General features: G+C 48.5%; 1 protein-coding gene across 2 annotated transcripts in view; it reads left to right on the top strand.

Annotated features, from left to right (window-relative positions):
• Positions 1-18021, top strand: part of POLR3GL (RNA polymerase III subunit GL) — a 56937-nt gene that overhangs the window by 15451 nt on the left and 23465 nt on the right. Inside the window, exon 2 of one of the 2 annotated variants that reach the window (XM_063440229.1) lies at positions 15394-15549. The gene's annotated coding sequence lies outside the window, so the exon portion shown is untranslated. The remainder of the gene's footprint in view (positions 1-15393; positions 15550-18021) is intronic. The other variant, XM_063440230.1, reaches the window with a different exon arrangement.

Genomic DNA, 18021 nt, shown 5'->3' with positions numbered 1-18021 from the left:
TGGTACACACTGAGTGAGGGGGAGATGGGGTACAATGAACACTGCTTCATATAACAGCTGGCACACACTGAGTGAGGGGGAGATGGGGTACAATGAACACTGCTTCATATAACAGCTGGCACATACTGAGTGAGGGGGAGATGGGGTACAATGAACCCTGCTTCATATAACAGCTGGCACACACTGAGTGAGGGGGAGATGGGGTACAATGAACACTGCTTCATATAACAGCTGGCACACACTGAGTGAGGGGGAGATGGGGTACAATGAACACTGCTTCATATAACAGCTGGCACACACTGAGTGAGGGGGAGATGGGGTACAATGAACCCTGCTTCATATAACAGCTGGCACACACTGAGTGAGGGGGAGATGGGGTACAATGAACACTGCTTCATATAACAGCTGGCACATACTGAGTGAGGGGGAGATGGGGTACAATGAACACTGCTTCATATAACAGCTGGCACATACTGAGTGAGGGGGAGATGGGGTACAATGAACACTGCTTCATATAACAGCTGGCACACACTGAGTGAGGGGGAGATGGGGTACAATGAACCCTGCTTCATATAACAGCTGGCACACACTGAGTGAGGGGGAGATGGGGTACAATGAACACTGCTTCATATAACAGCTGGCACACACTGAGTGAGGGGGAGATGGGGTACAATGAACACTGCTTCATATAACAGCTGGTACACACTGAGTGAGGGGGAGATGGGGTACAATGAACACTGCTTCATATAACAGCTGGCACATACTGAGTGAGGGGGAGATGGGGTACAATGAACACTGCTTCATATAACAGCTGGTACACACTGAGTGAGGGGGAGATGGGGGTACAATGAACCCTGCTTCATATAACAGCTGGCACATACTGAGTGAGGGGGAGATGGGGTACAATGAACACTGCTTCATATAACAGCTGGTACACACTGAGTGAGGGGGAGATGGGGTACAATGAACACTGCTTCATATAACAGCTGGTACACACTGAGTGAGGGGGAGATGGGTGTAGCGGATTGGTACCGGGCTGTCCCACGACATGTATGAGAATAAGTGTATTTGGTCATATGGCTGGTTTAATGTGTATGTACATGTATAGAAAGCATGGTATCCGGGTATAATGACAGTTAAATGTATGTAAAGAATTGTATTCCTCTAGTTGTTCGGTAGAATCATTCAAATAAAACAAGGGAATGAAACTACCGAACAACCAGACCACCCAGGAATGAGTGTGCCTCCAATTACCGTTTGCAACAATGTTGCAAACAGGTAATTGGCAATCAGTGCAGTGTGGTCTTTGTCCTCTGGGTGGCCGCCATTCGGGAAACAAACACGTGGCGGCGGCCATCTTAAACTACCGAACAGCGGTGTTTTGCCGTCGAGTGTCTGGAACTAAAATCGGACACTTGACTAGGCAAACACCGCTGAGACCTCCATACTTCCAGAAATTCGTATGGAAACTACCGAATGACCCGCCGTTCGGTAGAAAGAGCCCCATAAACAAGGGAATTCATTCAAACCCTCTCCAGGCTCTATAACACAGGCAATTCGCCTGTTTTCATTCCCTTGTTTGTGACCGACCGCAGGGCCAAAATGCATGGAACTGTTTTCGGATACTTTACCCATGCGGTCGGTCAAATCTTTGGAACCCCATATCTCACGAACCATTCATCCGAATGGGCTAATTTTTAAGTATGTTGGTCCCCCAGAATAGAGCTATCTGGGGATGTTGGATTTGTGGATGTACCCCAAGTATTTAGGGTACATCCAAAACTCGGGGAAAACTGTGTACACAATAAGGGGATTATGATGCTAGAGGAGGGGAGGAGATCTGTGGGAAGTTACTACTTAGAGATTGGATAATGTCTTAAGTGTTAGAACCTCCTCCCTTGCATGGGAGAGGGCTTTATAAGGAACTGTGGAATAAAGCTTGTCAGTCTACTCCTGAAACTGTGTGTCGTCCAGTTATTGGGATTGCGATGGGGATACTGCTGTATTACTTTACCTGCTGGAAACCTTGCCTATGGACTTAACATCACCTTGTTCCTGAGCCTCACTGGAATCTCTAGTGGAGAATAGCTGTGCAAGATCGGCTCTCCGCTACATTGGTTGGCAGCGGTGGGATCCAAACTCACAGAGGAACAAGCGTAAATGGAGTACGGATGGAGATTGATTTTTCTGCGCTAAAACGCTCCACGCTAAAGGACCTCCTAGAGGCAAGGGGTATACAAGCCAGCAATAAGAAGAAAGCAGTACTTGTTACAGAACTCATGGCAGAGTACAGAATGGAGGGCGATTCAGTTCCGGCACAGAGGGAGCCGGGAGGAACACCACAAGGATCGGAATTCCAGAGGCAGGTTCAGTTCAGGCTATCCTTTTATGGGGAAAACCCCCCAACAGAAATTGTTACCAGGACAATGGCCGAGGTACAAGAATTCATCCTAAGGACACAGGCACCAGAACAAAGCTCTGCAATTAATGTGCCACAGGAAGGTAAGCCTAAAATACCATACCAGGCTTTTAAAACATATGTGGAGGCAGAGGAAGATTTAGACGCTTTCCTGCAAGACTTTGAAAGACTGTGTGCACTGCATAAAATTAACGCAGAGGACTGGGTACCTATTTTGGCCGGAAGGTTAACCGGGAGGGCAGCAGAGGCATATCGGACTGTACCTAATGACGAAATAAGGAATTACAGTAAAGTGAAAGAAATTATACTCGCCAGGTATGCTATAACACCCGAGGCATACCGGCGGAGGTTCCGGGATCTAAAGAAAACAGAGAAGGACTCGCACGCAGAGTGGGCATGCCGATTACAGGGGGCAGCGCTCGGGTGGGTGCAAGCTAGCAAGGCACGTTCTATGGAGGATGTAATACAAATGTTGCTGATGGAGCAGTTCTATGAGGGAGTAACCAATGAGGTCCAGGAATGGGTAAGGGACAGAAACCCTACTTCCCTTACCGAGGCGGCTAGGAAAGCGGATGACTACCTGGATGCACGCAGGTCACAAAAACCTGCAGCTCCAAAAGCAACCTTTAAAACATTCGGGGGAAACAACTACACCCCAGCTCCACCGAGACCGCTACCACCACCTCCACCACCCGCTGCACAGCCCCGGTTCCGACAACCCACCGCTGGCCCCTGTCATCACTGCCAGAAGTGGGGACATTATAAAAGGGAATGCCCACAGCTACGGGACCGTTCCACCTGGATTCGTCCAGGCCCACCTCCACCCAGGGCGGCCGCAGCCCACCACTACCAGGACCTAGTCACCACCCCATATGGTTCCGCAGTCCCCATTACTACTGTGGAACAATGGGAGGTACTGCACGAGGCAGATCCGGTCCAGGCCAATGTGGATAATCTACGGCACCATCGACAGACGGTATATCTGAATGGTACAGCAGTCCGGGGATTACGAGATTCGGGAGCCACCATCACTTTGGTACAGAGCCACCTGATTTCAGATCAGGCAAAACTGAACAAAACTGTTGCCGTCCGGGTAGCTGGAGGAGCAGTGTACCGGCTACCTACAGCAAGGGTACATTTACATTGGGGAGCGGGGGCAGGGGAAGTGGAGGTGGGGTTGATGCCACATTTACCGGCGGAGGTTTTATTGGGGAACGATCTGGGGAGGCTCACTTCTGCTTTTGAGCCCCAGTCACCCACCACAGGAGAGGTCAACCCTGTAGTCACCCGACAACAGGCCCGCACCCAGGACCACAACACACTGCCGGAGGTCCAGGTAAGCAACCCTACCCCCCCTCTAGAATGTGTCCCCTGGGCTCCACCTAATGAATTTGTAGCTGAAGTCGCAACAGACCCCACGCTTCAGGTGTATAGGGACAAGGTTGGCACGGGTTCCCCCGGGGCGGAGGGAGAGAAGTTTATCTGGGATAAACAACTTTTATACAGGGAAACAACCAAACAGATTACGGGGTTAGACCCGATAGCGAGGAGACAATTAGTGGTACCACAGCGGTACCGGGCTGAATTACTCCGGATAGCGCATGATATTCCGCTATCCGGACATCTAGGGGTTAGTCGCACCAGGTACAGACTAACCCAGAGTTTCTTCTGGCCAGGGATTAGCCAGGAAGTACGCAGATATTGCACGACTTGCGATACCTGCCAGAGAGTGGGAAAAAGGGGGGATCGCAGGAAGGCTAAACTTCACCCCTTACCCATAATAGAGGAACCTTTTAGCCGAATAGCGGTGGATCTGATAGGCCCCCTCAATAAAGTTAGCCCGTCAGGAAAACGGTATATTTTAACGGTCGTAGATTATGCCACCAGGTATCCCGAAGCAGTGGCTCTGACCAACATCCACGCTGAGACGGTCGCGGATGCCCTCATGCGGATATTCTCCAGGATGGGATTACCCAGGGAGATTATCTCGGATCAGGGTACCCAGTTTACCGCAGAATTCACCCAACACCTCTGGAAGATCTGTGGCATTAAGCCTATTATCAGCGCCCCTTACCACCCCCAGACGAACGGGCTCTGCGAACGATTCAATGGTACCTTGAAGCAGATGCTCCGAACCTTCGCAGAGACCCACAAGGACTGGGAACGATTCCTGCCGCACCTCCTATTTGCATACCGGGAGGTGCCGCAGGAATCCACAGGGTTCTCCCCATTTGAATTATTGTTTGGAAGGAGGGTCCGAGGCCCATTGGATCTTATTAGAGAGCATTGGGAGGGAGACCGGAGCACAGATGGCACTCCCATCCTACCATATGTGTTGGCCTTTCGGGACCGCCTAGAAGCGTTGACCAAGACGGTACGGGAAAACCTTCAGGAGGCCCAGACCCGCCAGCGTACATGGTATGATCGGGGAGCCAGGGACCGTAGCTTTCAGGTCGGGCAGAAGGTACTAATTTTAAAACCTGTCCGACATGATAAGTTACAGGCCGCCTGGCAGGGCCCATATAAGGTGGTGGAGCAAAGATGCGATACCACCTATATTATCGGCCCCTGCACAGGGACTGGGGGGCGACGCATGCTCCATGTGAACATGCTGAAGCCCTACCACGAGCGTACTGAGGAGGTAACCGCCATCTGTGCCCCTAACACGGAAGAGTTTGACAGCTTACCCCTCCCCGATTTGCTGGGGGATGGGCAGCTGTCGGGAGATTTAGGGGAGGTTACGCTGGGAGATCGGCTGAGCCCACAGGAGCGGATCGAGGTACAGCAACTATTGGAAGAGAAACGCGACACGTTCTCTAATGTACCTGGATACACGCCTCTGGCAACTCACCGGGTCGAGACCCCAGGGCAACTACCCATGCGCCAGACGCCATACCGCATTCCAGAAGCGGTACGGGCAAACATGCGTAAGGAGATCGACGAAATGCTCCAACTGGGGGTGATTGAACCCTCAGACAGTCCTTGGGCATCTCCTGTAGTCCTCGTACCAAAGCGAGACGGTACGACCCGCTTCTGCGTGGACTATAGGAGATTGAACGAGAAGACTGTATCTGACGCCTATCCGATGCCCCGGATAGACGAGTTACTGGACAGAATGGCCAGGGGCCAATACCTCACCACTATTGACTTGTGTAAAGGGTATTGGCAAATCCCCCTGGCCCCAGACGCCATCCCGAAGTCGGCCTTTGTCACCCCATTTGGCTTGTACCAGTTTAAGGTCATGCCATTTGGGATGAAAAACGCCCCAGCCACCTTCCAAAGGATGGTGGATCGACTCCTAGATGGATTCCAGGACTATACATGTGCCTACCTGGACGATATTGCTATTTTTAGCAATACGTGGCAGGAACACTTAGCTCACATCGGAGCTGTACTAGATAGGATAAGGGAAGCAGGTCTGACCTTGAAGCCGGCCAAGTGTAGTATCGGCATGGCTGAGGTACAATACCTGGGACATAGAGTAGGGTGCGGTAAACAAAAACCCGAACCCGCCAAAGTAGAGGCTGTAGCCCAGTGGCCCACCCCTAGGACTAAGACCCAGGTTTTAGCGTTTCTAGGGACAGCAGGGTATTACCGGAAGTTTGTTCCCAATTATAGCGCCCTGGCCAAACCCCTCACTGACCTGACCCGTAAGAACCTTCCCCGCCAAGTAAACTGGACCCCGGAGTGTGAGCAGGCATTCCAACAATTGAAAAATGCACTGATAAATGCCCCTGTCTTGGCAGCTCCCAATCCAACTAAACGTTTTCTTGTTCACACAGACGCTTCTATGTTTGGATTGGGGGCAGTACTGAGTCAAGTCGGGGCCGATGGCGGGGAACATCCAGTGGCTTACATCAGTCGCAAACTGTTACCTCGAGAAGTAAGCTACGCCGCCATCGAAAAGGAATGCCTGGCTGTGGTGTGGGCCCTAAAGAAGCTACAACCCTATTTATATGGACAGCCCTTTTCCTTGCTCACGGATCACAACCCGTTAGTCTGGCTGAACCGGGTGGCTGGAGACAACGCCAGGCTGCTGCGCTGGAGTTTGGCGCTACAGCCTTTTGACTTTAATATCCAGTACCGGCCGGGTAAGCAGAATGGAAATGCTGACGGGTTGTCAAGACAAACTGACTTAGAGAAATGATCCGTGAGCCCCCGGACATCCCCAAGCCGATCCGTGTTGGATCAGACTGTGTATGCCGGCTTGTGGGCAAGGGGGAGCAGTGTAGCGGATTGGTACCGGGCTGTCCCACGACATGTATGAGAATAAGTGTATTTGGTCATATGGCTGGTTTAATGTGTATGTACATGTATAGAAAGCATGGTATCCGGGTATAATGACAGTTAAATGTATGTAAAGAATTGTATTCCTCTAGTTGTTCGGTAGAATCATTCAAATAAAACAAGGGAATGAAACTACCGAACAACCAGACCACCCAGGAATGAGTGTGCCTCCAATTACCGTTTGCAACAATGTTGCAAACAGGTAATTGGCAATCAGTGCAGTGTGGTCTTTGTCCTCTGGGTGGCCGCCATTCGGGAAACAAACACGTGGCGGCGGCCATCTTAAACTACCGAACAGCGGTGTTTTGCCGTCGAGTGTCTGGAACTAAAATCGGACACTTGACTAGGCAAACACCGCTGAGACCTCCATACTTCCAGAAATTCGTATGGAAACTACCGAATGACCCGCCGTTCGGTAGAAAGAGCCCCATAAACAAGGGAATTCATTCAAACCCTCTCCAGGCTCTATAACACAGGCAATTCGCCTGTTTTCATTCCCTTGTTTGTGACCGACCGCAGGGCCAAAATGCATGGAACTGTTTTCGGATACTTTACCCATGCGGTCGGTCAAATCTTTGGAACCCCATATCTCACGAACCATTCATCCGAATGGGCTAATTTTTAAGTATGTTGGTCCCCCAGAATAGAGCTATCTGGGGATGTTGGATTTGTGGATGTACCCCAAGTATTTAGGGTACATCCAAAACTCGGGGAAAACTGTGTACACAATAAGGGGATTATGATGCTAGAGGAGGGGAGGAGATCTGTGGGAAGTTACTACTTAGAGATTGGATAATGTCTTAAGTGTTAGAACCTCCTCCCTTGCATGGGAGAGGGCTTTATAAGGAACTGTGGAATAAAGCTTGTCAGTCTACTCCTGAAACTGTGTGTCGTCCAGTTATTGGGATTGCGATGGGGATACTGCTGTATTACTTTACCTGCTGGAAACCTTGCCTATGGACTTAACATCACCTTGTTCCTGAGCCTCACTGGAATCTCTAGTGGAGAATAGCTGTGCAAGATCGGCTCTCCGCTACAATGGGGTACAATGAACACTGCTTCATATAACAGCTGGTACACACTGAGTGAGGGGGAGATGGGGTACAATGAACCCTGCTTCATATAACAGCTGGCACACACTGAGTGAGGGGGAGATGGGGTACAATGAACACTGCTTCATATAACAGCTGGCACACACTGAGTGAGGGGGAGATGGGGTACAATGAACACTGCTTCATATAACAGCTGGTACACACTGAGTGAGGGGGAGATGGGGTACAATGAACCCTGCTTCATATAACAGCTGGCACACACTGAGTGAGGGGGAGATGGGGTACAATGAACACTGCTTCATATAACAGCTGGCACACACTGAGTGAGGGGGAGATGGGGTACAATGAACCCTGCTTCATATAACAGCTGGTACACACTGAGTGAGGGGAGATGGGGTACAATGAACCCTGCTTCATATAACAGCTGGCACACACTGAGTGAGGGGGAGATGGGGTACAATGAACCCTGCTTCATATAACAGCTGGTACACACTGAGTGAGGGGGAGATGGGGTACAATGAACCCTGCTTCATATAACAGCTGGTACACACTGAGTGAGGGGGAGATGGGGTACAATGAACCCTGCTTCATATAACAGCTGGCACACACTGAGTGAGGGGGAGATGGGGTACAATGAACCCTGCTTCATATAACAGCTGGAACACACTGAGTGAGGGGGAGATGGGGTACAATGAACCCTGCTTCATATAACAGCTGGAACACACTGAGTGAGGGGGAGATGGGGTACAATGAACACTGCTTCATATAACAGCTGGTACACACTGAGTGAGGGGAGATGGGGTACAATGAACCCTGCTTCATATAACAGCTGGCACACACTGAGTGAGGGGGAGATGGGGTACAATGAACCCTGCTTCATATAACAGCTGGTACACACTGAGTGAGGGGGAGATGGGGTACAATGAACCCTGCTTCATATAACAGCTGGCACACACTGAGTGAGGGGGAGATGGGGTACAATGAACACTGCTTCATATAACAGCTGGCACATACTGAGTGAGGGGGAGATGGGGTACAATGAACACTGCTTCATATAACAGCTGGCACATACTGAGTGAGGGGGAGATGGGGTACAATGAACACTGCTTCATATAACAGCTGGTACACACTGAGTGAGGGGGAGATGGGGTACAATGAACACTGCTTCATATAACAGCTGGCACACACTGAGTGAGGGGGAGATGGGGTACAATGAACCCTGCTTCATATAACAGCTGGCACACACTGAGTGAGGGGGAGATGGGGTACAATGAACACTGCTTCATATAACAGCTGGCACACACTGAGTGAGGGGGAGATGGGGTACAATGAACACTGCTTCATATAACAGCTGGCACACACTGAGTGAGGGGGAGATGGGGTACAATGAACACTGCTTCATATAACAGCTGGTACACACTGAGTGAGGGGGAGATGGGGTACAATGAACACTGCTTCATATAACAGCTGGCACACACTGAGTGAGGGGGAGATGGGGTACAATGAACACTGCTTCATATAACAGCTGGCACACACTGAGTGAGGGGGAGATGGGGTACAATGAACACTGCTTCATATAACAGCTGGCACACACTGAGTGAGGGGGAGATGGGGTACAATGAACACTGCTTCATATAACAGCTGGTACACACTGAGTGAGGGGGAGATGGGGTACAATGAACCCTGCTTCATATAACAGCTGGCACATACTGAGTGAGGGGGAGATGGGGTACAATGAACACTGCTTCATATAACAGCTGGCACATACTGAGTGAGGGGGAGATGGGGTACAATGAACACTGCTTCATATAACAGCTGGTACACACTGAGTGAAGGGGAGATGGGGTACAATGAACCCTTTTTCATATAACAGCTGGTACACACTGAGTGAGGGGGAGATGGGGTACAATGAACACTGCTTCATATAACAGCTGGCACACACTGAGTGAGGGGGAGATGGGGTACAATGAACACTGCTTCATATAACAGCTGGCACATACTGAGTGAGGGGGAGATGGGGTACAATGAACACTGCTTCATATAACAGCTGGCACATACTGAGTGAGGGGGAGATGGGGTACAATGAACACTGCTTCATATAACAGCTGGTACATACTGAGTGAGGGGGAGATGGGGTACAATGAACACTGCTTCATATAACAGCTGGCACATACTGAGTGAGGGGGGGATGGGGTACAATGAACACTGCTTCATATAACAGCTGGCACATACTGAGTGAGGGGGAGATGGGGTACAATGAACACTGCTTCATATAACAGCTGGTACACACTGAGTGAGGGGGAGATGGGGTACAATGAACACTGCTTCATATAACAGCTGGCACATACTGAGTGAGGGGGAGATGGGGTACAATGAACACTGCTTCATATAACAGCTGGCACATACTGAGTGAGGGGGAGATGGGGTACAATGAACCCTGCTTCATATAACAGCTGGCATACACTGAGTGAGGGGGAGATGGGGTACAATGAACCCTGCTTCATATAACAGCTGGCACACACTGAGTGAGGGGAGATGGGGTACAATGAACCCTGCTTCATATAACAGCTGGCACACACTGAGTGAGGGGAGATGGGGTACAATGAACACTGCTTCATATAACAGCTGGCACACACTGAGTGAGGGGGAGATGGGGTACAATGAACCCTGCTTCATATAACAGCTGGCACATACTGAGTGAGGGGGAGATGGGGTACAATGAACACTGCTTCATATAACAGCTGGCACATACTGAGTGAGGGGGAGATGGGGTACAATGAACACTGCTTCATATAGCATCTGGTACACACTGAGTGAGGGGGAGATGGGGTACAATGAACCCTGCTTCATATAACAGTTGGTACACACTGAGTGAGGGGGAGATGGGGTACAATGAACACTGCTTCATATAACAGCTGGCACATACTGAGTGAGGGGGAGATGGGGTACAATGAACACTGCTTCATATAACAGCTGGTACACACTGAGTGAGGGGGAGATGGGGTACAATGAACACTGCTTCATATAACAGCTGGCACATACTGAGTGAGGGGGAGATGGGGTACAATGAACACTGCTTCATATAACAGCTGGTACACACTGAGTGAGGGGGAGATGGGGGTACAATGAACCCTGCTTCATATAACAGCTGGTACACACTGAGTGAGGGGGAGATGGGGTACAATGAACACTGCTTCATATAACAGCTGGCACATACTGAGTGAGGGGGAGATCGGGTACAATGAACCCTGCTTCATATAACAGTTGGTACACACTGAGTGAGGGGGAGATGGGGTACAATGAACACTGCTTCATATAACAGCTGGCACACACTGAGTGAGGGGGAGATGGGGTACAATGAACACTGCTTCATATAACAGCTGGCACATACTGAGTGAGGGGGAGATGGGGTACAATGAACACTGCTTCATATAACAGCTGGCACATACTGAGTGAGGGGGAGATGGGGTACAATGAACCCTGCTTCATATAACAGCTGGTACACACTGAGTGAGGGGGAGATGGGGTACAATGAACACTGCTTCATATAACAGCTGGTACACACTGAGTGAGGGGGAGATGGGGTACAATGAACACTGCTTCATATAACAGCTGGCACATACTGAGTGAGGGGGAGATGGGGTACAATGAACACTGCTTCATATAACAGCTGGCACATACTGAGTGAGGGGGAGATGGGGTACAATGAACCCTGCTTCATATAACAGCTGGTACACACTGAGTGAGGGGAGATGGGGTACAATGAACCCTGCTTCATATAACAGCTGGCACATACTGAGTGAGGGGGAGATGGGGTACAATGAACCCTGCTTCATATAACAGCTGGCACACACTGAGTGAGGGGGAGATGGGGTACAATGAACCCTGCTTCATATAACAGCTGGCACATACTGAGTGAGGGGGAGATGGGGTACAATGAACACTGCTTCATATAACAGCTGGCACATACTGAGTGAGGGGGAGATGGGGTACAATGAACACTGCTTCATATAACAGCTGGTACACACTGAGTGAGGGGGAGATGGGGTACAATGAACCCTGCTTCATATAACAGCTGGTACACACTGAGTGAGGGGGAGATGGGGGTACAGTGAACCCTGCTTCATATAACAGCTGGTACACACTGAGTGAGGGGGAGATGGGGTACAATGAACACTGCTTCATATAACAGCTGGTACACACTGAGTGAGGGGGAGATGGGGTACAATGAACCCTGCTTCATATAACAGCTGGTACACACTGAGTGAGGGGGAGATGGGGTACAATGAACCCTGCTTCATATAACAGCTGGTACACACTGAGTGAGGGGGAGATGGGGTACAATGAACACTGCTTCATATAACAGCTGGCACACACTGAGTGAGGGGGAGATGGGGTACAGTGAACACTGCTTCATATAACATCTGGTACACACTGAGTGAAGGGGAGATGGGGTACAATGAACCCTGCTTCATATAACAGCTGGCACACACTGAGTGAGGGGAGATGGGGTACAATGAACACTGCTTCATATAACAGCTGGTACACACTGAGTGAAGGGGAGATGGGGTACAATGAACCCTGCTTCATATAACAGCTGGCACACACTGAGTGAGGGGGAGATGGGGTACAATGAACACTGCTTCATATAACAGCTGGCACACACTGAGTGAGGGGGAGATGGGGTACAATGAACACTGCTTCATATAACAGCTGGTACACACTGAGTGAGGGGGAGATGGGGTACAATGAACACTGCTTCATATAACAGCTGGCACATACTGAGTGAGGGGGAGATGGGGTACAATGAACACTGCTTCATATAACAGCTGGTACACACTGAGTGAGGGGGAGATGGGGTACAATGAACACTGCTTCATATAACAGCTGGCACACACTGAGTGAGGGGGAGATGGGGTACAATGAACACTGCTTCATATAACAGCTGGTACACACTGAGTGAGGGGGAGATGGGGTACAATGAACACTGCTTCATATAACAGCTGGTACACACTGAGTGAGGGGGAGATGGGGTACAATGAACACTGCTTCATATAACAGCTGGTACACACTGAGTGAGGGTGAGATGGGGTACAATGAACCCTGCTTCATATAACAGCTGGTACACACTGAGTGAGGGGGAGATGGGGTACAATGAACACTGCTTCATATAACAGCTGGCACACACTGAGTGAGGGGGAGATGGGGTACAGTGAACACTGCTTCATATAACAGCTGGTACACACTGAGTGAGGGGAGATGGGGTACAATGAACCCTGCTTCATATAACAGCTGGCACATACTGAGTGAGGGGGAGATGGGGTACAATGAACCCTGCTTCATATAACAGCTGGCACACACTGAGTGAGGGGGAGATGGGGTACAATGAACCCTGCTTCATATAACAGCTGGCACATACTGAGTGAGGGGGAGATGGGGTACAATGAACACTGCTTCATATAACAGCTGGCACATACTGAGTGAGGGGGAGATGGGGTACAATGAACACTGCTTCATATAACAGCTGGTACACACTGAGTGAGGGGGAGATGGGGTACAATGAACCCTGCTTCATATAACAGCTGGTACACACTGAGTGAGGGGGAGATGGGGGTACAGTGAACCCTGCTTCATATAACAGCTGGTACACACTGAGTGAGGGGGAGATGGGGTACAATGAACACTGCTTCATATAACAGCTGGTACACACTGAGTGAGGGGGAGATGGGGTACAATGAACCCTGCTTCATATAACAGCTGGTACACACTGAGTGAGGGGGAGATGGGGTACAATGAACCCTGCTTCATATAACAGCTGGTACACACTGAGTGAGGGGGAGATGGGGTACAATGAACACTGCTTCATATAACAGCTGGCACACACTGAGTGAGGGGGAGATGGGGTACAGTGAACACTGCTTCATATAACATCTGGTACACACTGAGTGAAGGGGAGATGGGGTACAATGAACCCTGCTTCATATAACAGCTGGCACACACTGAGTGAGGGGAGATGGGGTACAATGAACACTGCTTCATATAACAGCTGGTACACACTGAGTGAAGGGGAGATGGGGTACAATGAACCCTGCTTCATATAACAGCTGGCACACACTGAGTGAGGGGGAGATGGGGTACAATGAACACTGCTTCATATAACAGCTGGCACACACTGAGTGAGGGGGAGATGGGGTACAATGAACACTGCTTCATATAACAGCTGGTACACACTGAGTGAGGGGGAGATGGGGTACAATGAACACTGCTTCATATAACAGCTGGCACATACTGAGTGAGGGGGAGATGGGGTACAATGAACACTGCTTCATATAACAGCTGGTACACACTGAGTGAGGGGGAGATGGGGTACAATGAACACTGCTTCATATAACAGCTGGCACACACTGAGTGAGGGGGAGATGGGGTACAATGAACACTGCTTCATATAACAGCTGGTACACACTGAGTGAGGGGGAGATGGGGTACAATGAACACTGCTTCATATAACAGCTGGTACACACTGAGTGAGGGGGAGATGGGGTACAATGAACACTGCTTCATATAACAGCTGGTACACACTGAACCGATCTGGGTGAAATTTTAATATGTTGCTTCCCCAGATCGGGGCTATCAGGGGATGTAACATTTGTGGGGATACCTTAAGCATAAAGGGGTGTTCTGAGTTTTGGGGAAATTAGGTTATTCCTTAACTTATCTTATTATCTCACAGTGTGTGTACTGTGGGAGGTCCTCCTGCAAGGGGACCTCCATAAAAGCTTGTGTGGTCTCATTAAACTTCAGTCTTGTTACACCCTTCATCATGTTTCGGCTGATGTTTGGGTACCTGATTGCTACTTGGGGAAAACTGTACTAGAGGATTTCGTTTCTTGGGAATTTAACTACTGACCAGAAGTACCGAACGGTGAGCTATAATCACCCTGCCTCTCAGCCGTTCGGCTCAAATCATACGTACCCATAGCTACCACTTCAGGGTTCGTTACAAGCTGGTACACACTGAGTGAGGGGCAGATGGGGGTAAAATGAACACTTTTTTAATTTTTTTTTTTATAGGCACTGGGTACACACTTTTTAACATGGCTGCAGGCTGATCAGAAAGGGCTGGGTATAACTACGAATTATATGACTATGAAAGCACAGTCCGCTTCATAAAACAGTAAAACACTTTATTAGATAAACACGTAATTCTGGCACACTGCCTCATCTGCCTATCTGTTCAGCACTGCCAGAGGGTGGACATGACACATTGTTCTCTGGATTTTGATATTTTGAATGTTATACGTTCGAGATATTTTCTAAGACAGAGAGCTCCTCGTTTTCCAGGTGCTCAGTGTGTTTAGAGCCGAAAAATATATTACAAGATCCACAGACATATACAATTCCAAGTAGTCTTTATAATTAAATTAAATAATGTTATTTTTAGTGGAAATAACTAATCCGCACATATAATTCTTCATTGGTGATACTATTCCTAAAAGGGACTTGCTTTGTTTTCAGACAATTGTCTCATTCAAATTTTATCTCACTATTGCAGACTGAAAAGAACAGGTACATATGATTTTTCCCCCATATTTACTTGCTTCTTCTTTCTTATGCTTTCCACACCCACCCAATCAGTGTCCTATCCCCAGGAATGCTGGAAAAGTACATTGGGAATGTCTGACAGATTTACTGACATGAGAACAGAGGGAGTTTGATCAGTGTGATTCATGCAGGGCAGGCTCTGGTGTCTGGTTTCTCTCTCCTGCGAAAACTCCACATCTTGACCTAACAGTAAGTTCATAAACTTTAATTGCATACCTTTTCTTCTTTATTTTGGTTTGCACATTTGTTTAACCCCTTAAGGACCAAACTTCTTGAATAAAAGGGAATCATGACATGTCACACATGTCACGTGTCCTTAAGGGGTTAAAAGTGTTTGCTTGCTGGTTTAAAAAAAATAATTGTTCCACATTTACTATGCACAAACGTCTAAAACAATGTTCCATATGCATTATCAAAATTTAGGATTTCAACCAATCAAATGCTTTTCCATAAGGAAAGCATTGGATGGGCTGAAATCGGCAAGGAGGCGGGATAGGGCCTGGGCTACACGCCGGCTTGGCGAATCAGCACCTCCTCATAGATATGTATTGAATCAATGCATCTCTATAAGTAAAGTTCAGCGTCTCCATGATGAGCGCTGCCCCAGGAAGCACCTCCAGTAGCCACCTGAGGGGTGACTACTGGAGGTATCACTAGGGAGCAATGTAAACTCTGCATTTTCTCTGAAAAGACAGTGTTAACATGAAAATGCCTGAAGGGAAGGATTAAACTCACCAATACAATAAGCTGTAGTTGAATGTACAATCTCTAATCTCTACAACACTCCATTTCCTCTCTCAGATCACCAACTCTTATCATTTGCTCTCAATAGACCCTTACCCCATAATCCTCAGCCTAACCCTCTCAACTAAGAAGAAATCTGAATTATATTGACCTCCAGCAGCTAATATTGATCCCAAATTCTATCCATCCCTTCTTTCTCCTGTCTCTCACAAATAACACTACCCTCACCTCTGCCCTGGACGCTACAGCCCTGCTCCAAACATGCACCTCGAGGAGGACATGCCTCCAACCGTGGCATACTATTAAACACGCTACCTGCAAAGATGCTCCCGTTCTGCTGAACGCTCCTGGAGGAAGTCTTGCACCCAGCCAGACTTTCTCCATTATAGATTCCTTATGGGTTCATACAGCACAGCCCTTGCCCTCCCCAAACAGTCATACTTTTCCTCCCTCATTAGCTCATGCTCCTGCAATCCCAGGCGTCTCTTTGACACCTTTAACTCCCTTCTTTGCCCTGCTGTTGCCACCCCCCAAACTAATCTTACAGCCGATAGCTTTGCATGCTACTTTACCGACAAGATTGAACAGCTAAAGAAAGAATTCTCACCACCTTGCCCCTCTATTTCTCAACCACACGCAGATCATGTCTTTCCTACCCTTCAGACTTTCTCCCCAGCTACTGATCAAGAGGTGGCTGTGCTTCTCCTTTCCTCTCGACCCACCACTTGCCCGCTCATTCCTGTCCCATCTCACCTTATCAGATCTCTCTCCCCTTGTCTTGTGCCTTCCTTAACGCACATCTTTAACTGCTCTCTCTCTCTAGTTGTCACTGCTGCCCTTAAACATGCTACTGTAGTACCTATCCTGAAAAAAACACCTCTTGACCCGTCCTCCCTTTCTACCTTTTGTCCCATATCCGTGCTACCTTTTTCCTCAAAGTTTCTGGAAAGACTGGTCTTTACCCATCTGACTTGTTTCCTCAATTCCAACTCTCTCCTTGACCCTCTTCAGTCTGACTTACGCCCCCTCCACTCTACTGAGACTGCTCTTATTAAAGTCACTAACGATCTAATTGCAGCTAAATCCAAAGGGCACTACTCTATTCTAATTCTTCTTGACCTCTTGACTGCCTTTGACACTGTTGACTATGTTCTCCTTCTTCAAACTCTTCAATCGCTCGGTCTCTGTGACCCTGACCTCTCATGGTTTTCCTCTTATCTCTCCCAATGCTCAATCAGTGTCTCCTTTTCTAATGATACCTCCTCCCTTTGTCCTGTCTCTGTTGAAGTCCCCCAAGTCTCTGTACTTGGTCCCCTTCTATTTTCTCTTTATACTGCCTCTCTTGGCAAACTTATTACCTCATTTGGATTCCCCCACCACCTGTACGCTGATGACACTCAGATATTCCTCTCCTCCCCGGACCTCTCCCCTGCAACGTGTCACTGCTTGCCTTTCTTCCATCTCTGACTGGATGTCCTCCTGCTTTTTGAAACTCAATCTCTCTAAAACTGAACTCCTTGTCTTTCCTCCTCCTAATACTGATCCTTCTCCTTCACTCTCCCTTCAAGTTAGTGGTACCCACATCAGTCCATCCTTGCAAGCGCACTGTCTTGGCGTCATACTTGATTCTGGCCTCACATTTGAGCCTCCCATTCAGCTCACGCTTGCAGGACTTCTCACGGGTGGCTCCTTTCCTTTGAAATATATTCATTTTCTATTTTATTTTTTATTTTTCTATTTATCTTATTTTATATATATTCGTATTTAAGGTCTCTTATTCTATGCCATTTTTTAAGTGTATCTATCTATTGTAGACCTATTTAAGGTATCTTATGTTGGTTATAGTATTCTCACCAGTGTCTTTTTAGAGTGGCGCTAATCCTCTACACTTTTTATATTTTGGACTTGCCTCCCTGC

The sequence above is a fragment of the Pelobates fuscus genome, chromosome 13, assembly GCF_036172605.1.
Source record: "Pelobates fuscus isolate aPelFus1 chromosome 13, aPelFus1.pri, whole genome shotgun sequence".
NCBI classification, from domain to species: Eukaryota; Metazoa; Chordata; class Amphibia; order Anura; family Pelobatidae; genus Pelobates; species Pelobates fuscus.
The sequence above is the reverse complement of the archived record's forward strand: the minus strand, read 5'-3'. Positions and strand labels throughout refer to the sequence as shown.